We start from the raw sequence: 23,573 nt of genomic DNA, 5'->3' as shown, positions 1-23,573 counted from the left end.
AGGATGGATGGTTGGATGGCATCACCGACTCTATGGACATGAGTTTGGGTAAACTCTGAGAGTTGGTGATGGACAGGGAGGCCTGGTGTACTGCAGTCCGTGGGGTCACAAAGAGTTGGACATGACTAAGCAAGTGAACTGAATGTATATGTTCAGTGCTACTCTTTGTTTGTCCTACCCTCTCCTTCTCCTGCTATGTCCACAAGTCTATTCTTTATGTCTGCATTTCCATTGCTGCCCTGCAAATAGGTTCATCAGTACCATCTTTCTAGATTTCATATATGTAAGTTAATAAGCGATATTTGTTTTTCTTTTTCTGACTTAGTTCACTCTGTATAAAAGGCTCTAGGGTCATCCACCTCATTAGAATTGACTCAAATGTATTCTTTCTTGTAGCTGAGTAATATTCCATTTTATATATGTACCACTGCTTCTTTATCTATTCTTCTGTTGATGGTTGCTTCCGTGTCTTAGCTACATAAATAGTCCTAGCTATGTAAATTTTAAATATTGCTGAGAGGTTTAAGAGGGAGAGGGCATATGTATACCTATGGATGATGTATATCAGGAACAAACACAATACTGTAAGGCAATTATCCTGATTAAAAGCCACAGACGTATAGAACAGTCTTTTGGACTCTGTTGGAGAAGGCAAGGGTGGGATGATTTGAGAGAATAGCACTGAAACAGGTATATTATCATATGTGAAACAGATTTCCAGTCCAGGCTTAATGCATGAGACAGGATGCTCAGGGCTGGTGCACTGTGATGACCCAGAGGGATGGGATGGGGAGGGAGGTGGGAGGGGGGTTCAGGATGGGGAACACATGTACACCCGTGGTTGATTCATGTCAATGTATGGCAAAACCCACTAAAATATTGTAAAGTAATTAGCCTCCAATTAAAATAAATAAATTTTTAAAAATATATATTTTTTTCTTTCTAATTTTTTTCTTTTAATTTTATTTTTAAACTTTACATAATTGTATTAGTTTTGCCAAATATCAAAATGAATCTGCCACAGGTATACATGTAAAGAAAAAAAAAAAAACAGTGCAGAAAAAAATGAATTTAAAAACACATTAAATGAAATCAAATTATGTTCCTTGAAAAACTAAGATTTATCATAATCTATCCAGGTAAAGAACAAAAAAAGAGAAGACACAAATTCCTAATATCATAAATGAAAGAAGGGGAATAATTATCACTTACCTCTTTGATATCAAAATTATAATAAAGTAAATTTATGAGAATTCTATGTCCACAAACTTTATTTATAGGAAGCAGAGTAATTCTTTGATAGACATAAACAATCAAAATTCACACAAAAGGAGAAATATATAATCTATATGTTTATTAAAGAAATTGTGTCAAAAATTAATAACTTCCAAAAAAGAAAGCACCAGGTAAAAATGGTTTTCCTGGTGAATTTTACCTAAAAAAAAAAAAAAAAAAAAGACATGATAACAACTCTACAATTTTACCCAGAGAGTAGAAGCAAATAACCACTTCCTAACTTGTTCTATTCAGAGAAGGCAATGGCACCCCACTCCAGTATTCTTGCCTGGAAAATCCCATGGACAGAGGAACCTGGTAGGCTGCAGTCCATGGGGTCGCTAAGAGTCGGACACGACTGAGCAACTTCACCTTCACTTTTCACTTTCATGCATTGGAGAAGGAAATGGCAACCCACTTCAGTATTCTTGCCTGGAGAACCCAAGGGCCAGGGGAGCCTGGTGGGCTGCTGTCTATGGGGTCGCACAGAGTCGGACACGACTGAAGCGACTTAGCAGCAGTAGCAGCAGCAACTTGTTCTATTAGGTCAGTATAGCCCTAATAATAAGATGAGATAAAAACATTTATAAGAAAGGAAAACTGTGAATACCATTCCTCAAGAAAATGTAGATACAAAAATCTTTAACAAAATCTTAATAAATCCAACTCATCAATGTATAAAAAGAATTATGTACTTTGACCAAGTGGGATTTATTCAAGGTATGCGATGCTGGTACAATATTTAAAGACCAATTAACATAATCCACCATGCCATGAAGCTAAGAAAATAAAAATAATATTATCATATAAATGGATGCCAAAAAGCCATTCTACAAAATTCAACACCCATCCATGATAAAAATTCTCAGCAAACTACACATAGAAAAAAAATCTTAATTTGATAAACAATGGCTACCAACCACCAAGGATGATGATAGCCAACATCATCCTTAATGATGAACAATTGGATGTTTCTCACTAAATTCGAGAACAAGGAAAGGATGTTTTCTCTCATCAGTCTTATTCACCATTATAAAGGGAATCTGAACTAATGCATAAGACAACAGAAAGAAAGAAGAGATATAAACATATGGAAATGAGAAATAAAACTCTTATTTGTTCACATATGACATAATTGTCTAGGTTCAAAAATCACAAGGAACAGATAGAAAATTGAAACTTAATAAGCAAATTTAGCAAAGTCACAGAATATAACATTAATATATGAAAGTCCATTTCTTTGTCTACATATCAGAAATGAACTGTTGGAATTTGAATTTAAAGACACAATACTGTTTACATTAGCACCAAAAAATGAAATACATTAGTATAAATTTAACAAAGGATGTTTAGGACCTACATGCAGTCAGTGGCAAAACTCTGATTAAAAAAAGAAAAAAAAGAATATCTAAATAAGTAGATATTCCATGTTTATGAATTGAAAAACTAAAAAACATTGTCAAGATATCAATTTTTCCCAAAATTTTCAATGTATTTCATGAAGTCCAGATCGACATACCAGCACACTATTTTGAGAATTTTGACAAACTAATTCTGAAGTAAATATGTAAAGCCAAAAGACCCAGAATAGCCAAGGTTATATTGAAAAATAGGTTTGGAAGAACAACATTACCTCTCTTTATCTGAAATCTGTTTTCATCAAGGCAGCATGTATTGATGAAATAATAGACATCAATCAATGGAACATTGTAGAGAGCTTGAGATAGACCAAGACAAATCTAATTAGCCAATTAGAGTTGCCAAGGAAGTTCAATGGATAAAGGATAGCCTTTTCAATAGATGGTAGTATAAAAATTGGATGTGTGTATGCCAAAAACTAAAAATACAATAAGAATATAAATATAGACCTTATACCTCTCAGAAAAGTTACTCAAAATTAATCACTGACATGAACGTAAAATTCAGAACTATAAAATTTCTAGAAGACAGCATAGGCTGAAGTCTAGTGCTGCTTTGATTTGGCAATGAATTTTTAAGTATACCTCCAAAACCATAATGACAGCCCACTCCAGTACTCTTGCCTGGAAAATCCCATGGATGGAGGAGCCTGGTAGGCTGCAGTCAATGGGGTCACTAAGAGTTGGGCACGACTGAATGACTTCACTTTCACTTTTCACTTTCATGCATTGGAGAAGGAAATGGCAACCCACTCCAGTATTCTTGCCTGGAGAATCCCAGGGACAGAGGAACCTAGTGGGCTGCCATCTATGGGGTCGCACAGAGTTGGACACGACTGAAGTGACTTAGCAGCAGCAGCCAAAACCATAATCCATGAAGGAAAACACATTAATATGTTGAATTTATTAAAATTAAAAATGACTCTAGGAAAGACACTGCTGGAACTACTTTGGAAGGCAGTTTTGCCATTGTTTACAAAGCATATCATATTCTTAATATATAATTCAGTAATTGTGCTCCTTGATCTTCTCCCAAATGAGTTGAAATTTTGCCATCAACAAAGCCTATGCACAAATATTTATAGAAGCTTTACTCATAGTTATAAAAAATGTTGGAAGTAAAATGCCTTCAGCAGGTGAATGATTAAGCAAGCAGTATGCCAATACATTGCAGTATTATTCAGAGCTGAAAAGAAATGAACTGTCTAGATATGAAAACACATAGAAGGACCTTAGATGCATATAGACCAGCAGTAAAGAATCTGCCTACTATGCAGGAGACATAGATTCAATACCTGGATGGGGACGATCCCTCAGAGAAGGAAGTGACCACGTACTCCAGTATTCTTGATTAGAGAATTCCATGAACACAGGAGTCTGCAGGGTACAGTCAATGGGGTCAAGTGTCAGACACAACTGAGTAACACTACAATTGAAAGACAGTCTGAAAAGGGCACATGCTGTATGATCCAAACTATACATATTAATAACATGGTTTGAAAGGTAAAACTGCTGCTGCTGCTGTTAAGTCGCTTCAGTCGTGTCTGACTCTATGCGACCCCATAGACGGAAGCCCACCAGGCCCCGCTGTCCCTGGGATTCTCCAGGCAAGAACACTGGAGTGGGTTGCCATTTCCTCTTCCAATGCATGAAAGTGAAAAGTGAAAGTGAAGTCGCTCAGTTGTGTCCAACTCTTAACGACCCCATAGACTGCAGACTACCAGGCTCCTCCATCCCTGGGATTTTACTGGGGCAGTAAAAATATCAGTACTTGCCAAGGGTTTGGCATAGCAGGGGGAAGGGGAGAGGGGAAAAATAGATGAAGCACAGGGAATGTTTAGGCCAGTGAAACTATCCTATGCAATATGGTGATGTTGGGCATTTTTGCATCTGTCAAAATCCATATAACTGTATGATACAAAGAGAACACTAACTTTAACTATGAAAGTGAAAGTGAAGTCGCTCAGTCGTGTCCAACTCTTTGGGACCCCGTGTACTGTAGCCTACCAGGCTCCTCTCTCTATGGGATTCTCCAGGCAAGAATACTGGAGTGGGTTGCCATATCCTTCTCCAGGGGATCTTCCCAACCCAGGGGTCAAACCTGAGTCTCCCACATTGCAGGTAGTCGCATTAACCTCTGAGCCACCAGGGAAGCCCTAACTTTAACTATGAACTTTGGTTAATAGCAGTGTATCAATGTTGTTTCATTAATTGTAGCAATTGTACTATACTGTCTGTAAAAGAGGTATATGATAATTCTGTATTTTCTGTTCAATTTTTCTGTAAATTTAAAATTGCTCTAAAAGTGCTGTGGTGGATTCATTTTGATATTTGGCAAAACTAATACAATATTGTAAAGTTTAAAAATAAAATAAAATTAAAAAAAAAAAAAATAAAAGTGCTCTATTAATTTAAAAACCTATCAAGCAGGAAAGGATATGGAAAAATCTTAAGTGTATGTTGATAAATATAAGACACCTATCTAAAAATTCTACATAGTGTATGATTGTTGAAGGAGGTCATGGAGAAGATGAGACTGACAGTTGACCCTTTAGCTGGACCCAAGCAATTTGAGGTTCTCCACATACTCCCCTATCTTTGGAGAGTGTACTTTGTTCAACTTCCCTGTTCCCAGAAGTTATTTTGAGAATACAGCCTCCAGATAAAAATGTAGTTTTGAGACAATCTGGATGGCATAGGTGACTGAACTAGGTAAAGGCTTTTATATAAAGGTTTAAGATTTGGTGGGTAGGTAAGGGAATATACTGAAGTCATGACCCCCACTGCCCCCAGACAAGCCTTCTATGTAAGTCCCCTTCCTTATTAGACTTGCCATCTGCCAATCTGGAGTGGTCTCCCTCTTTCTTTGGTCTGTTTTTGCTCTGTGTGTACAGGGTCCAGCCACAGATTATTCCCAGGAAGTTCCAAAGAGGTTGTGAAGCAACAGTGATTCTGGAATAATTGAAACTACAAAGATAGTAAAAAATATCAGTGGTTGCCAGGGCTTTAGAGAATGGTGGAAAAAATGAATAGTTGACACACAGGGGATTTTTAGGCCAGTGAAAGCATTCTTGCTGATATTGTAATGGTGAAATATGGCATTATGCATCTGTCAAACACAACTCTACTGCACAAAGAGTGAAACTTAATATATGCAAGTTTAAAAGAATCATTTAGAAATTCAGGAACTCTCAGTGAAGAAAATAGACTTTGACAAGAGAATTTGACTTTGTTACAAATGTATTAAACAACCTCACTGAAGGTGATGGGAGAAAAGGTGCTGACCTCAGTAAGCTTAGAAATGAATTGAGTCTGTAAGTTAAAAGCAAAAGATACTGACCATAAGCACTTTACTGTAGCAGATAAAGTATTCTGAGGGCATACGGGTTAACAATTTTGATACTGCTTTGTACATATAGTTGATTTGAAAAAGTAAGAAAATTGATGACACACAATAGGAGCCTGATTTCTTACATTTTAAAAATAAAGTATTATTTGGCTGCACTGGGTCTTAGTTACAGCATGTCAGATCTACAATCTTCTTTACAGCATGCAGGATCTTTAGTTGAGGCATGCGGGATCTTTAGTTGAGGTAGGCAAATTCTTACTTTTTGAATAAGGGTTAATGAATAATACTTTGGCCACCTGATGCAAAGAACAGACTCATTGGAAAAGACCCTGATGCTGGGAAAGATTGAAGGCAGGAGGAGAAGGGGACGACAGAGGATGAGATGGCTGGATGGCATCACTGACTCAATGGACATGAGTTTGAGCAAGCTGTGGGTGTTGGTGACAGACAGAGAAGCCTGGCGTGCTGCAGTCCATGGGGTCACAAAGAATCGGACATGACTGAGCGACTGAACTGAACTAATGAATAAGCAAGTGAAGGAGGCCAGAACAATCCAAAGGATAATGGGCTAAAAAGATGGAGACATCGGAATGAACTCATGTTTAGTTAATATTAACACAGATAGATTTAGATGTTTATAGATACATGCATACAGGTTAGTATATACAAATATTTTCTTGCTCAAGGAGCTGCGAAGGCCCAAAAGAATCAAAGTCAAACAGGATTCTATGGAGCTCCAAGATACAAAGCATTTCTATCCCCATTAACGAGTTCTGGTTTTCTTGAGTACATGCCATCTGTTTTCCTTGCTTGGTCCTGCAATAAACCTTTATCTGCTCCAAATTCTGATGTTTCAGTTTGTTTGACCTCACTGTGCATTGGGAACACAAACTTGTTTTCAGTAACAAAAAGACCCTGGTAGCAACGAGCACCCGGAGAAGGCGATGGCACCCCACTCCAGCACTCTTGCCTGGAAAATCCTGTGGACTGAGGAGCCTAGTAGGCTGCAGTCCATGGGGTCGCTGAGAGTTAGACATAACTGAGCAACTTACCTTTCACTTTTCGCTTTCATCCATTGGAGAAGGAAATGGCAACCCACTCCAGTTTTCTTGCCTGAGAATCCCAGGGATGGGGGAGCGTGGTGGGCTGCCATCTATGGGGTCACACAGAGTCGGACACGACTGAAGTGACTGAGCAGCAGCAATGAGCACCACTTATGATGAAAATTGGCTAAACAATAGTCTTCATAAGATACTCTCTCATGTTTGTTTTTAGTTTATATTAAGATTTCAATGTTTATTGAAGTCAAATCTAGGAAATTACTCTGGAAGCTCAGCCTCTGTGCATTGGCTTGAAATCAAATCTCAGAGACAGCGTTTTGGGTGAAGTAGAAAAGAGCCACTTTATTGCTTTACCAGGCAAAGGTGGACACAGCAGGCTCATGCCCTGAAAAGCAGTGTGTCCCAACCTGGAGGGATCTGGTGAGGAGTTTTACAGCAGTTTTCAAGAGTAGGGTTGTTGATAAGAAGCAGGATGTGTGCAGGGCCTGCACTCCTTTAAACTGGCATCACATGGTCTCTTGATGAGATTCTCTGGTTAGCAAACTGTGACCTTCTCTGGAATGAAGAATGCTGACGTCTTCCATTTGCTGGGTGTTTTAGTTCTGTAGAAAGGCTTCTGTGCCTTGGAGCCCCACAGGGTCCTGCTTGGTTCCAGTGGTGCCTTCATCTTGGGACACCTATACACAGGTTACCCTGTGGCTTACACTTCTCATAGCAAGATGATTGGCTATAAAGCCACACAGAGAATGATGATTCCAGGAAAGCCAGGTCAAAGTTGTAGTTATTGCCTTTTTGGGACCGATCACTCAGAGTGCTGAAACCACAAAACTCACGTGTGACTCAAACCCAGCCAAAAACCGAGATTGGGACTTGATCCCACTGTCTTTTAATTGAGATCACATACTTGGTCTCGGGATTTAATGAAACTCAGGTTCTTTATGTCTCAGCACAGGAGGAATTCAGTGAGAGGTTAAGTGATAGGTAAGAAGTGGATTTATTTAGAGAGGTATATATTTTATTGATAGAATGCAGTCCATCATAGAAGGTAAGAGTGGCCAAGGGAGAAACATACTTCATGGACAGTCTGGGCCATCTCAGGAGGCCAGAGGCTTTGAAATATGTTTTTTTTTGTTTGTTTTTTTTTTATGGACTGAGTAATTTCATAGGCTATCGAGTGGGAAGATTATTCCAATTAGTTTGGAAAAGGGGTGAGGATTTCCAGGAACTGGGCCACTACCCACTTTTTGGTGTAGGACTGTCATGGAGCCTGTGGGTGTGTTACTTAGCATGCTAAAGTATTACAGTGAGCATATAATGAGGCTCAAGGCCCACTGGAAATCCAGTCTTCTACCATTTTGGACCTAGTTGTTTAAACCAGTTCATGTCACATCCTCAACAGGTATGTCATTCTTTTAAAGAGTGTGCCCGGCCCCCTTTCTTCCTATTTCAGTCTCACTTTGTTGCATTGTTTTGGTTACAAGCAAGCCAGCTCAGTCTCAAGGAGAGGAGCACAGACATCACCTCCAAGTGTTGTTAGTGGTAACGTTTTCCACAATCAGCAGATAAATCAATAAAATTTCCTTTTAACCATCTTCAATTCAAATGTAAACATTTTGATACCTGTAATTAGAAAATAAATAGATTTATAGTAAAAACACCAATAGTTACTGTTTATAAACTGAAGTATAAAGGAGAATTTAAGACTAGTGAAAAATGTTCCCTTTCTTTTTATGTTATTCTCTGGGAACTTTTTCAAGAGTGACCTTGCTTCATTCCTGCTCTTAAGCAACTCTCTAAACTTTGATCCAGTATTTTCTATTAACCCAAAATCTGTGGGGCCATCTCAACAGTAAGATGATCTCTGAACTGGCTTATGAATGGCCCCAATTCCTTGAACGTTAATAACCTCTCTACTTAGGATCTCCATTAATAGTCTTTCCACCAGAGACGTGCCTTTCCACTTACAGACTTGAAAAGCTCCAATAATGGTTTCAGGAGCTAAAAGTCAGGTGAGAAGAAATATATCACCAAGCAATTGCTGCCTTGAAATCGCCCAGTAGGATACAAGGTTTCTAAGAAACTGTCTGATGTTAATTGCACATTTTTAGTCCCCTTACAAAGAGAGGTGGTAATACCTACAGTAAGTTAATACTTCCACTTGAGAGCTAAATAAAAGAAACATCTTTTTGAACTTTGCAAGACCTGGCAATTAATTTTTTTCTGTGAAGATGTAAATTCACTGTACAGCTACTAGTTAGGCTTTAAAAGCAAAAAGCTAGTCATTCTTAAACCACAGTAGGGTGCCCGTGAAACACCAGATAAAGTGGAATTTCTTCATTACCTGAGTTAAATTTCATGTTTATCTCCTAAATCTTATCAACACTTCAAAGTCCAATGTAGAACTTTGCAATACCTTCTGCATTAACCCCAGTTGGTTATGAATTAGCCTCTTTTACCCTCATTCTGTAATACCATACATAGCATTGTCACACGATGAGATTGTGGGCATATATTGCATGTCCTCTTCAACACTTAAACTATCTGTGTAGCTTTCCCAATTTTGTGAGTTTGAGCGGGAAAAAAAATTATATATATATATATTTTAAATGCATTGAAAAGGAATAGGTGTTGCATTTGGTGTAGTCTTTAAAAAAAGACAACAGGCTCAAAATAGATTAATTTACCCTCCACACCAGTAAACTAAGACTTAATTGCAGTTTAACCCTTCACAGAAATATGACATTTAAAACTATCGATCTGAAATCTCCTGATCACTGCTAGTGGGGTAAGGCTTCCCTGGTGACTCAGATGGTAAAGAATTTGTCTGCAGTGTGGGAGACATGAGTTCCATCCCTTTGTTGGGAAGAGCCCCTGAAGAAGGGAATGGCATCTCGCTCCAGTATTCTTGCCTGGAGAATTCCATGGATAGAGGAGCCTGGCTGGCCACAGTTCATAGGGTCACAAAGAGTAGGACACCACTGAGGGACACACACACACACACACACAGTGGTGCTAGTGCTAATGAGGTAAACTCCTTGATAAAAATTCCTGCCATTCCTTTCCCCCAATGAAGTTGACCTGGCCTGAAACAGCCCTTTCTTTTCTTTTGCTAAAACCTCCTTGATCCACACTTTTCTGCCAGTGAAGCCTTCCATTTTGAACAATCCTTTGAAGTGCCTTTCTATTAACTATATGGGATGCTGGCCAATTCATGAATAGTTTAATAAAGCCAATTAGATCTTAAGGTTTACTCAGTTGAATTCTAAGAACCGCAAATTAACTGTAGTTGTTAAATAATGTCAAAAGATTATAAAAAATGTACGTAACATTATTTATTAAGTAATGTAATAAAAAATGTGGAAAGACCATGCTTGTCCATCTCTCTCTCCCCTGCACATATCCCCGTACTTTTCATCCATACCCAATTTGCATTTACATTTTCTATGGCCTAAATCTCTGTCCCCTCCCCGAATTCATTTATTCAATCCTCAATCCCCAGTGTGATATTTGGAGGTGGGGCCTTTTCAAGGTATTTAGGTTATGAGAGTGGAGTCTGTCCTGGTAGTCTGCGTGCGGGTTGGAAAAGAATTTCCAGATATGAAGCAGAATGAGAAGGGAATAAAGTTTCTTAGAGTGAGAGATGCTGTTGAATAGCAGGCTGGCTCAAGGGAGAGCCGAACCCTTTTGCAGGCTAGCAGCCAATTTTTATAGCCTCAAGATAGAGAAAATTCCTACTGGAATGGTGGCATTAGGCGTTTGGCTAGGATGCTATAGGGTGGGTAATAGGGTGGGGTATTTTACCTAACATAGGGTTGGGAACTGACCGGTTTAGATTGAGAGGCTCATGACAACAGTTGCTATGGGACTTGGTCAGTTCCAGAGATTTTTATCCTGTGACCTTGGAACAGGACTCCATACCTGTGACCTTGGTACAAGGCTCTACAGAGCCCTTATGATAGAATTAATGACCTTCTAAAAAGAGAAGACACACGATCTCTCTCTGTGTTGTGTGAGCACACAGCAAGAAGGCAGCCATCTGCAAACCAGGGAGAGAGACCTCACTAGACATCACATTGGCCAGTACCTTGATCTTGGTCTTTTAACCTCCAGAAGTGGGAGAATTAAATTGCTGTTGATAAATAAATACCATCCAGTTTATGGTATTCTATTAGAGGGGTCCACACTGACTCAGACAACATCTGTGTTGATAAACATGTATTTTACAGCTTTTCCACTTAATCTCTATAAAAATATAGAATATCATAGAAGGATTTCTATGGGCAAATAATTAAAAATGAAATTAGCTATGCCACTAATTGAGCTACTTTAAAAGATTTACATGTAATATAAATAAAGGATACCTTGTTTTGTAAGAAAGAGACTGAGGCAAAAATTTGAGGCTCTCAGAGCATTAGTGAGACATCCCAGTGAGTTCACTTAGAACATGTTGGTGATCAAGATGCTTCTTCCTTTTTCAGCTTGCTTTTCATATGGTAAAGCTTTGCTGATATTCCCCTTAAAGATATTATGAAGCTAAGTAATTTTGAGAGAATTACTGTTCTTTTTTTTTTTTAACTTTGGAAATTCTTTGCCACCAGACTTCCTTGCAGTTTCCCAGTTTCATTTGTTGGTCTGCCCATCTTAACATTTCCTGCACTCTTATCATAGCTTCAAAGAAAAAGAAAATATCTCCCCAAATAGCTAAGTGGCAATACCTTTGATGAAAAGTACTGTTGAATGTCATAGGCCCAGAGTAGGATTTCCTCAGAGGTTCTACACACATCAGATCAATGATAAAGTCTTGGAGAATTTGAAAATCCTATTTATTGATAAATGCTGTACACAATCTAAAGATCAGTAAATTCAATGCATGAAATGAACCACTACAAAATGTTGTAATATTTTGAACATGGTAAGTGATTGGAGATGGCTGGATGGCATCACTGAAGCAATAGACTTGAACTTGGGAAAACTTTGGGAAATGGTAAGGGACAGGGAGGCCTGGTATGCTGCAGTCCCTGGGGTCACAAAGAGTCAGACATGACTGGGCGACTGAACAACAACAGTAAGTAACTGGACTTATGATAAAAAATAGTTAATAATATTTTCCTATTACATGTTCATTAGCTAATCTATTCATCACATATTCTCCCATTTTTTAGGATTTGGTGTTAGAGAAGACAACAACCATATGAGACAGTATATTTAAGCCTAAGTTTCCCCTTATGTATATTAGGGATAAAAATGTATACATCAAACACTTCAGATTTATATGAATACATATGGGAATTATTTTTAAAAACTAAATGATATATATATGTTATAAATATATCACAGTCTTACTCTTTCATTCAGTTTTTGTGTTTTAAAGAAAATATTTAAAATCATTTTTTTAATCAGTCAATTCCAACTCTAATATCAGCCCTCTAATTTGAGACATTAGTTCATTGCTTAATATCTCTGACTTGGTTAAAATATTGGGATAACAATATTTACCTAATTTACAATTATTCAGGTATACAATTAACATTGGAGAAGGAAATGTCAAACCACTCAAGTGTTCCTGCGTGGAGAATCCCATTGACAGAGAAGCCTGGTGGGCTACAGTCCATGGGATCGCAGAGTCAGACACGACTGAAGCAACTTAGCACACACACATGAACAATTAATGCACACATGCACAATTAATTCACAGACATACACACACGCACACACAACACAGATGTTCAAACATGTGTTCTCCCTCTTTCTCCAGATCTTAAATATTAGATCATTTTCTCCTTCATCTCTCATACTAAATACAATGGATTCATGATCATTTCTGAGATACTTTAATATCCTTTACATCTTTCTTTGTGCTTATTTCTTAAGACAGTTAAGTGATCCCTCTGTTTTCCTCTCTCTCTCTATTTTTCACCTATTTAATTTTAAATTTATTTTTTCTAAAAACCCATACTATAACAGAACTCTTTATAAATCAGTTATGCCAGAGTATTTTCACTTTACTTTTTGTATAAAGGCTTTCCAGGTGGCTCAGAGGTAAAGAATCCACCTACAGTGCAGAAGACCTGGGTTTGGTCCCTGGGTCAGGAAGATCCCCTGGAGAAGGAAATGGCAATTCACTCCACTATTCTTGCCTAGAAAATCCCATGAACAGAAGAGCGTGGAGGACTAAAGTCCATGGGGTCACAAAGACTCCGACAAAACTTAGGAACTAAACCACCAACCACCACTACTTCACATCAGGTATACAATTAACATTGGAGAAGGAAATGTCAAACCACTCAAGTGTTCTGTATCACATTGTTGCTTTAGTTCCTGTTTAGCTAAAGCATGAAGGAAAATAATCCTAAATTGACAAGAAAAAAGTTAGCCAGATTGAAGCATTTGTTTTCTGATTATATATATGCTGTATGGTTTTCAATGATATGAACCAAGTCTTTCTTTTCTCTGCTTAAAACTAATTGGAGTTTTCCGTGACTTGAAATTCAGTTGCTATATTTCAATTGTTGTCCCATTTATCACATTCTGAGGCTACCTTAGGGAAAAGGGGAAAAGTAGCATGAAAAATAATTCTTTCCATCTTGCTTAACTCTCAGAGTATGGTTTGTACTCTATATGGACTCATATAAAGTAGTTTTTTTTTTTTTTTTTTTTTTTCAATTCTCTCTTTTCAGTGACTTCTGTTTCAAGGACCCGAATCTATGTATCCAACAGCTAGATAGTTTATAATTCCTTATCTTTACTGACAAGGAAGTTTGGGGGCAGATTCAACATGGTATTTCATTCCTTCAGATGAGTTCACTCTTAAGTGCCCCTCACATGTACTGCAAATCTTGTTCTGTTGGGCTCTCCTCACATATTTACACTAGATACTGAAGTATTTTTCTGGCAGACAACTCCTCAGCCTCTACACTTTGCTGCTGCTGCTAAGTCACTTCAGTCATGTCTGACTCTGTGCGACCCCACAGATGGCAGCCCATGCGGCTCCCCCGACCCTGGGATTCTCCAGGCAAGAACACTGGAGTGGGTTGCCATTTCCTTCTCCAATGCATGAAAGTGAAAAGTAAAAGTGAAGTCGCTCAGTTGTGTCTGACTCTTAGCGACCTCATGGACTGCAGCCTACCAGGCTCCTCCATTCATGGGATTTTCCAGGCAAGAGTACTGGAGTGGGGTGCCATTGCCTTCTCCCTACACTTTGCTACACAGATTTAAATCTTTCTCACTCATCTAAGCTATGAGTATTTCCATCTGTGTCCTTCCCAAAGTGTTTTCCTGCATCTACAAACAGGTCTTACATTTTCTGTACTGCTCTGTATAATAGTGATTTGAATATAAAGTACTTAACCACAAATAAAATTTAAAAGACAGATAAAAGACAGATCCTCAGCTTTACTAGTCCCATTTCAAGTGCTGAGTAACCAAATGGGTCTAGTAGCTACTGATCTGGACAACACAGATATAAAACATTACTATCATTGTGGAAAAATCTTCCGAACAAAGCTATTCAAGACTGTGTTTCGGAACCTGGTTTAAAAAAAAGTCACATTTTAAAATGATTTAGTATAACCCATCCCACTTCAGATTCTTCCTCCTCTGAAAATAAACTATCTGGCTGCTATTTGTTATTCAGTGATTTTTAGTGTCTCCAGGTCTCTTCTTCTAGTACTTAAGTTTGATATAATACAAAATTTAAAATCTAAAGATCATCAACTTATATTTTATTTGTCAACTCAGCCATTATTTTGTAATCTTGAGCAGATTTATATATACACACACACAAACAAACACATGTCTGTGTGGACATGGAACAACAGATAGGTTCCAAATTGGGAAAGAAGTACGTCAAGGCTGTATATTGTCACCCTTCTTATTTAACTTATAGGTAGAGTACATTATGTGAAATGCTGGGCTGGATGAAGCACAATCTGGAATCAAGATTGCCTGGAAAATATCAATAACCTCAGATATGCAGATGACACCACACTTATGGCAGAAAGCGAATAAGAACTAAAGAGCCTCTTAATGAAAGTGAGAGAGGAGAATGAAAAAGCTGGCTTAAAGCTCAACATTCAGAAAACTAAAATCGTGGCCTTTGGTCCCATCACTTTATGGCAAATAGATGGGGAAACAATGGAAACAGTGAGAGACTTTATTTCCTTGGTCTCCAAGATCACTGCAGATGGTGACTGAGGTCATGAAATTAAAAGACATTTACTTCTTAGAAGAAAAGCTATGAGCAACCTAGATAGCATATTACTTTGCCAACAAAGGTCCATCTTGTCAAAGCTATGGTTTTTCCAGTAGTCATGGATGGATGTGAGAGTTGGACTGTAAAGAGCTGAGCATCGAAGAATTGATGCTTTTGAACTGTGGTGTTGAAGAAGACTCTTGAGAGTCCCTTGGACTGCAAGGAGATCCAACCAATCCATCCTAAAGGAAATTAGTCCTGAATATTCATTGGAAGGTCTGTTGCTGAAACTGAAACTCCAGTACTTGGGCCACCTGATGCGAAGAACTGACTCATTGGAAAACATTCTGATGCTAGGAAAGACTGAAGGTGGGAGGAGATGGGGATGACAGAGGATGAGATGGTTGGCTGGCATCACCGACTCCATGGACATGAGTTTGAGCAAGCTCTGGGAGTTGGTGATGGACATGGAAGCCTGGCATGCTGCAGTCCATGGGGTCGCAAAGAGTCAGACATGACTGAGCAACTGAACTGACATATGTACATACATACATACATACATATATATATGTGTGTGTGTGTGTGTGTGTGTGTGTGTGTATCCACAAACATATAGAGCTAGAGAGAGAGAGAGAAATTAATTTTACTCCAAAATCTGCAAGGCAGACTGAAATGCTAGAGACCCAAGAAAGAGGGGCTATGAAAGCTCAAGTCCAAAGACAGTCAGGAGGTAGACTTCCTTCTTCTTCAGGGTACCTCAGTCTTTTCCTTTAAGATTTTCAACTGATTTGTTGAGGCCCACCCATGTTATGGAGGGTGATCTGATTTACTCAAACTCTAAGGCCATAAATTTTAATCACATCCAAAAGCTACCTCAGTCTATTCCATTTTTCTGGAGGACCCTGACTAATACAATATCCTTGGTAACTCCCTATTTATTTCATTAGCAGTGTGTGTGTGCTAAATTGCTTCAGTCATTTCTGACTCTTATGTGGCCCTATGGACTGTAGCCCTCCAGGCTCCTCTGTTCATGGGATTTTCCAGTCAAGAATACCTGAGTGGATTGCCATTTACTCCTCCAGGGGATCTCACTGACGTAGGTATTGAACTCCTGTCTCCTGCATCTCCTGCATTGCCAGGCAGGTTCTTTACCACTAGCGCCACCTAGGAAGCCCTATTAGCAGTAAAATGTATAAATACTTGAAGGCAGGGATCAAATATAGAATATAACAAATATAACAAATATAGAAAACAAATTCATGTAATGTGTAGCTAATGTTAGCTATCAGGCAATCACAAGAAAATTCATGACTTATTTAAACAGACCTTCACTTTTTTCTAGGAAGAATTTCTACTAGAAAAATAATCCACATACTCCTACTAAAATATGATATTTAATCTAAATGCAGCATGAATATGTCAGTAACAGTGTGTATACAAAATGTATAAAGTTGGTGCAGAAAAAAAAATCCTGTTCCTAAAAATGAAAAATGAATGCCATGAATTCATATATGTGCTACAAGCACAATTCTCCATCCTTGATCAGTTCCCTTGGATTATCTGAAGCACCTCATTGTCTGCCAGCTGTCAGACGTATTTTTAATTAGGCACTAATGAAGTAATATATGTATGTAAACCATTTAAATCTTGTTCCAGTTTGCAAGGACATCTGTGAGGTGGAAAGTGAGAAACCTTGATCTTTGCCAGACGTTACAAATTATAAAACTATAAAACATGAAGCTCAGGTACTCAGAATGACTCAATTTAAAACAGGGGAGAGTGCTATTAAGAAGGTTAAAAAGGACATTTTGCTTGACTTAGTGTAAAATAAGAGGTTTCTTCTCTTCCAGTTTTTCTCTATAGCTATATTTTTGGGCTGCTTTATTGCTCTGTATAATATGCAACTAAGTGTTTCTGAGTGTCTTAATATGCCTGAAACTTAGACTTTGAATAGAATTTTTAGGGAAAAAAAATGATGTTTGGTTCAATTTATGTCAACAAATGTTATTCTATAATTGTAAATAACATTAACACTTTGGCTCAGATAAGAAGGAAATTATCACACAAAGGACTTTGCATGCAGCAGATTCCAAACAATGTCTTTTTGACTTAATTTTAACTAGATTACTTACAAGTCCTGAGAAATGTTGACATATAGGTGTTAATTCATCCATGTTCTTTCCATCCCCCACCCCCACCCCCACCCAGGGAGTTTTAGTGTAAATGAGGTCATTGTTAAAGGTAGAAAATAAAGTGCTATTAATTTTTTAGAAATCACTGTCTTTTGTGACTCAATTCATGGTCCTTGACAGACACACAAATATGTGCAGCAAGTATTCGTTTATTTTTCTATTTTTATTTTCAGTAACTAATGGTAACCAATTCACTATTTCATTTCCTTTTCATTGTCTATAAAGTATCACATCCACACATGAGGCCATGTCACCAGTTGCCTGTGACTGAAGGAGACCAGCAACAGTGTGCATGGTCCATGTGATGTCAGAATACGCCAACCTCTGATGGGTTCATCTGTGGCGTCCAGTCAGCCCAGTAGTCAGTTGATACTGCACCTTTAAAAAGAAGTGCAGGTTTAACTCATAGTAAGCGTGAGTGAAGGTTTCCCATGTGGCACAGTGGTAAAGAATCCACTTGCCACTGCAGGAGACACAAGAGACATGGGTTCAATCCCTGGGTCAGAAAGACCCTCTGGAGAAGGAAATGGCAACACAATCCAGTATTCTTGCCTGGAAATTTCCATGGACAGAGGAGCCTGGAGGGCTACAGTCCATGGGGTCACAAAGAGAGTGAATGATCTTGCCAATTAAAAATCATCAATTAATGACTCAAAACTCAGTGACGATAACCTTGGCTGTACATTACAACCCCTTGGAAAGCTTTATATAGTCGAGGCTATGGTCTTTCCAGTGTCAACGTACAGTTGTGAAAGCTGGACCATAAAAAAAGCAGAGCGACAAAAAATTGATGCCTTTGAACTGTAGTGCTGGAGAAGACTCTTGAGAGTTCCTTGGACAGCAAGGAGATCAAACCAGTCAATCTTAAAGGAAATCAACCCTGAATATCCATTGCTGAAACTGAAACTCCAATATTTTGGTCACCGGATGCAAATAGGCAACAACACTTTGGAAAAGTCCCTGATGCTGGGAAAGATTGAGGGCAGAAGGAGAAGAGGGTGTCAGAGGATGAGATGGCTAGATTGCATTACTGATGCAATGGACATGAACTTAGGCAAACTCTGGAAGATGGGGAGGGTCAGGGAGGCCTGGCATGCTGCAGTCCATGGGGTCGCAAAGAGTCAGACACAACTGGGCGACTAAACAACAACAAAGTAGCAATATCACACCCACCCCATATCACAGTGAAGATACTGAGTAATTTAGGGATTTTCCCTCAGATATCTATAATTATAGACAATATAGAATAATATAGTGTATTTTAAGAGTTCAAGAAACAATAGAGAACAAAGGTAGGAATTAGAAATACTAAAAAGTTATGAAAAATGATTGCCATATAACATGCATTTATTGAGCACCACATACAAGGTGTCTAAGGAATACAAACTTACTATGTTACACCTCTCCTTAGAGATTTGATAATTTAGCCAGGTAAACACACATGTGTGTAACGTACAATCCTAGGTCATCTCTCCTACCTGCTATAGAAGCAGTGACAAAGATTGCTCTGGAAAAACAATTAACATGATTGATTCCATCTGGGGAAAGCACTCCAAGTACATCTGCGTTAAGGCTCTTGATTCATCTTGTAGAGGTTGAAGACCATGGCAGCAGAGATACAGGTGAGGACATTAGAGGTAAAGAGAGGAGTATGAATGAATAGTTAATGGTGATTGTGAAGTATGAAAGAGCCAGACAGGCTCACTGAAAAGCATGTGTTTTGGAGATTTGGGGATTTATGCTGGGAAAGGGACGCAGCTAAAAAAACAAGTCAGTTTAGTGCTTGGTAGGTCCTGATTTTATTCTGAAATCATGGGCATGGCATGATTAGGTCTCTATTTTAGGCTGTGAATCAAAGACTGGCAATATTGATATCATTTGCATGACTGCTGCAATAGATACGACAAGATTTAATGGCAGCCTAATCCAGTGTGCAACAGACGAGAGCAATTTGTCTGGTATAATAGTCTTATATTTGGTATCATGTAAACATTTTGTAATTATTTTCTATGTTCTTATATTACATAAAAAAGATATAAAATAATTGCATTGCCTTTTAGAAACCTATGCAATATAATTAAGCCTGAAGCAAGTGTAATTTAACATTATATGTAATTACCATTTTTTCCCAGTGTATTTAGGGGTTAACAATCTAATTCCCCACTTGGTACTCATTATGAGATAATTAGAAACATTTGGAGTTTTGATAGTAAAACATATGGTGTCAATCATGGTTGTCTAAAAATAATACAAAAATAAATATCAAGTTAAAAACACTATAGGCCATAAGCATTGTATCTAGTTTGAGGTATGATTACTGTGTTCTGTCATTTAAAAAAAGAGCTATAGAAACTATTATTACTTGTTTTTCAAAGCAGCATCAAAACATTTTGGCAGAAATAAACCATAGTACCCATTTAATCTAAGTGACTAAAATAAGTTAACAGGCTGATACAAAAGCAAAACTAATTTGCTAATTTTCCCCATATAATTGTAGTATTCTACTAGGCTCAACATAAACTTTTGTCCTTTTTCATAAAAAAATTTTAAGTGACAAGAATATATTCAAACCTAAATCTTACACTCTTATCAAAAGAGGTAAATTGCTTTCCACCCTCATTCCTTGTTTTTTGCCCTGATCTGATCTAAGAACCATGCTTCAGAATTTAGTAATAGGAAGAGAAGAGTACATGAGGAGATGCAAAGTGTTAAAGAGATAGGGAAGACAATCAGGAGATTGAATATTCATACATAATAAAATGTTTTATATTATGTTTGGGGCATAAAATAAGAATGGTTTATTATGTGTCATATAGATAAATATTATATCTTTCTATATATAAATTATAATAAATTTTTTTTTAAGTTTAAGTAACATATGCACTCAGATTAAATAGAGTCAAAACAGTTGGGTAAAAAAATAAAAAAATTCAATAGTGAAATAGTGAAAACTTAATATTTTCTCTGTTTTTCATTTATGTAATGCATCTTCAAAACTAGAGTCAGTAATGTTTGTGTGGAATTATATGATCGTATAAGAGAATCTAAAATATTCTATTGAAGAAAAAAAGAATGTAAAAAATATTATTATTTTTTTAATATTGCCAATTTTTCTTTTTTACCCGTACCTATTATGAGAATGTTATTAATCTCCCCACACTGACTCTACTTTTCTTTACATAAATGAAGATGATTTTAAAGCAAAATAAGAATCTAATACATTGAAAGCCAACAAAGAAGCTTTTATTTAAGAAATTATTCCAAATATGTAGCTATATATTAGAACAAAAGGCAAAGTCATTTGCTTATTAAGATAGTCTTCTCTACACTGAAGAATTGCTTATGGAAGTATTTACTAAACTTTCTATTGACAAACTCATCACATTATTTAAATATCACTACAAGCAATTGTCATGTATATATACATACATACAGATTAGATAAACTACTGGCAACACCAAAGTAGTTAATTGTCTTGGTACTTGAATTAATACATAGCCAATCTGAGAGACTTCAAAAGATATAGTCCTTAAAACTCACAGTACCCCTCCCCACTGGGGTAGCTACTGCAAAGTCAATTCAGCAGTTCTATGTACACTCAGCCTGTGTCTATTTACTTTCCATATAAAATATGACTTAATTAAAAAGCTGCATTTGAAAAAGTAATCTTCAGAGTATCTGTTGACATTTAAAGTAGAAGTTATGGCTCCAAATGGTATTGGACGGCAGTTTCAATAATGCATGCAACATTCCTATGTTTTGTGATGATTTTTAACACATTGTAATAGGAAAGTTCTAGTTTAGTTAGCACTTATAAATAATTCTTGGGCCTGCAATTAACAAAGAGTGGAAGGCGTTTGGTGATATAATCTTAACAGTAGAATATATAATTCCAGGCAGACATTCAGATATATCTTGAAGCAAAAAAATTAAAGAAGTGACATATTTATTTATGGAAAGGAAATTTGTTACATACATCGCCCACCTTTCTCTATTCAGGTTTTATCAGACAGTTTGAGCTTAGGAAAACCTCCATCTGTCTTATTTATTTTTTACTGTTTCCATTCTTTCTATAAGGAATAAACATGTGCTAAGTGCTAAGTCACTTCAGTCGTGTCCGACTCTGTGCGACCCCATAGAGGGCAGCCCACCAGGTTCCCCCGTCCCTGGGATTCTCCAGGCAGGAACACTGGAGTGGGTTGCCATTTCCTTCTCCAATGCATGAAAGTGAAAAGTGAAAGTGAAGTCGCTCAGTCGTGTCCGACTCTTAGCGACCCCATGGACTGCAGCCTTCCAGGCTCCTCCATCCATGGGATTTTCCAGGCAAGAGTACTGGAGTGGGGTGCCATTGCCTTCTCCGAGGAATAAACATACTCCTAAAGTATACTGGGAAAAGGCTTACATAATGAGAAATGATTCTAGTTACTGCTTTTTTGTGAATTAGCATGAGACCTTGAGCAATCACTTCAGCTATTTATACTTTAGTTTTTGTAACTTTATTAACAAGAGATTATATTGCATAATCTATAAGGTTTTCTCAAGTTATAATCGCTAGAAATGTAGTTTAACACTGAATTCTATGATTCTATTTGATACTCTAAACGTTGGGCCAGAAAACAGATTATCAAAGACCTGTGAAGGGAAAATAGAAGAGATACTTCAAATTGAGCCTTATTTTACCTACTAATGGAAAATTTACTGATTCTGGGTTAATGGGTCCAATCATTAAAATATAGCATAACACTCTCAAATACATTATAATAGATAGAAGCATTTTCCATGAGTCCTTTATGATCTCAAATATCTATTGTCTAATGACCCCATCATAGCTGTGTAGCAAATACATTAACCAACAGAGGTGGTAATTGGTGAATCAGGACTCCAGCGGAGAGGACTCAAAGGGTCTTCGATTCCTCCTGAATTTTACGGTTTAGTATTGCATTTGCCAATTGTGGGACATAAATACAGCGGATTCTGAATGGTCTTAGGCAGCACATGGGTAGGTCAGTAAAAAGACATAGGAGAAAGATACTCTTTTATCAATTCCATTAATTCTTTTCTGATGAACTCAAATATGAAAGTCTCATACAGAGCTCATGTTTTTAATATTTCTCCATAATTTGTTAATCTCCATTTTAACAGAGCTACTTGGGTTCAAAACATTTGTCAGCATTATTGTGTTGTCATTAAATTTATTTTTATTTTATTTTATTTTTTTTTTAATTTTATTTTATTTTTGAACCTCAAACACTGTATTAGTTTTGCCAAATGGAGCACATGTATACCTGTGGCGGATTCGTTTTGATGTTTGGCAGAACTAAATTTATTTTTATAATTACAGTTTATTTATATGAGGATATTTATTTTAGTTTATGAAAATAACATTTCATTTAAAAATAAATCCATTTAATTAAAATACTAAAATATGGTAGTAAATAGAACAAGTGTGTACAGAAATAAATGAGATAGTTCATAAGAAAAAAATTTTGGATGGTATAATATAAAATATGTAAATTTATAAAGCACAGATTTTATGGGAAAATCACAAACTTTGAAATAAAAGTTAAATCTTCCTTCTCCTTCTATTGCAGATTACAAGTTGTTGAAACTTTCTAAGCCTCAGTTTCCTCACTTATTTAAAGATAATATTATCAGTTTTTCAGAGTTGTTGTGAGGATGAAAGTAGATATAGGTAAAATATCAACTGTTTGAAGATGCTGAAATACATCCACTTTCTCCCCCATATTAACCTGGCATGGATATGCTTCCCTGTGGTTACCAATATGACCAATACAGCATTAAACAGTTTAGATAGCAGGAGACATATATAAAGTCCAAAGAAATTCAATCATTCATTTATCCAACCTTTGACCTCTTGATTATTTAGTAGTAATTAAGAAAATGGATGGGAAAGAAAGGGTAGACATGAGAAAGAAATACATATTTAATAAGACTATATTAATAGACTCTGTAAACCATTTGAACAGCAGAGACAATCAAGAACATTTGTGCATAGAACATAAATTTCACACTGACATCTTATTGTCAGGGACAAATATAAGTGTACAGATGCCAGAGTAAAAATGA

Source organism: Bubalus kerabau, chromosome 5 (genome assembly GCF_029407905.1).
Source record: "Bubalus kerabau isolate K-KA32 ecotype Philippines breed swamp buffalo chromosome 5, PCC_UOA_SB_1v2, whole genome shotgun sequence".
Classification (NCBI taxonomy): Eukaryota; Metazoa; Chordata; class Mammalia; order Artiodactyla; family Bovidae; genus Bubalus; species Bubalus kerabau.
The sequence above is the reverse complement of the archived record's forward strand: the minus strand, read 5'-3'. Positions refer to the sequence as shown.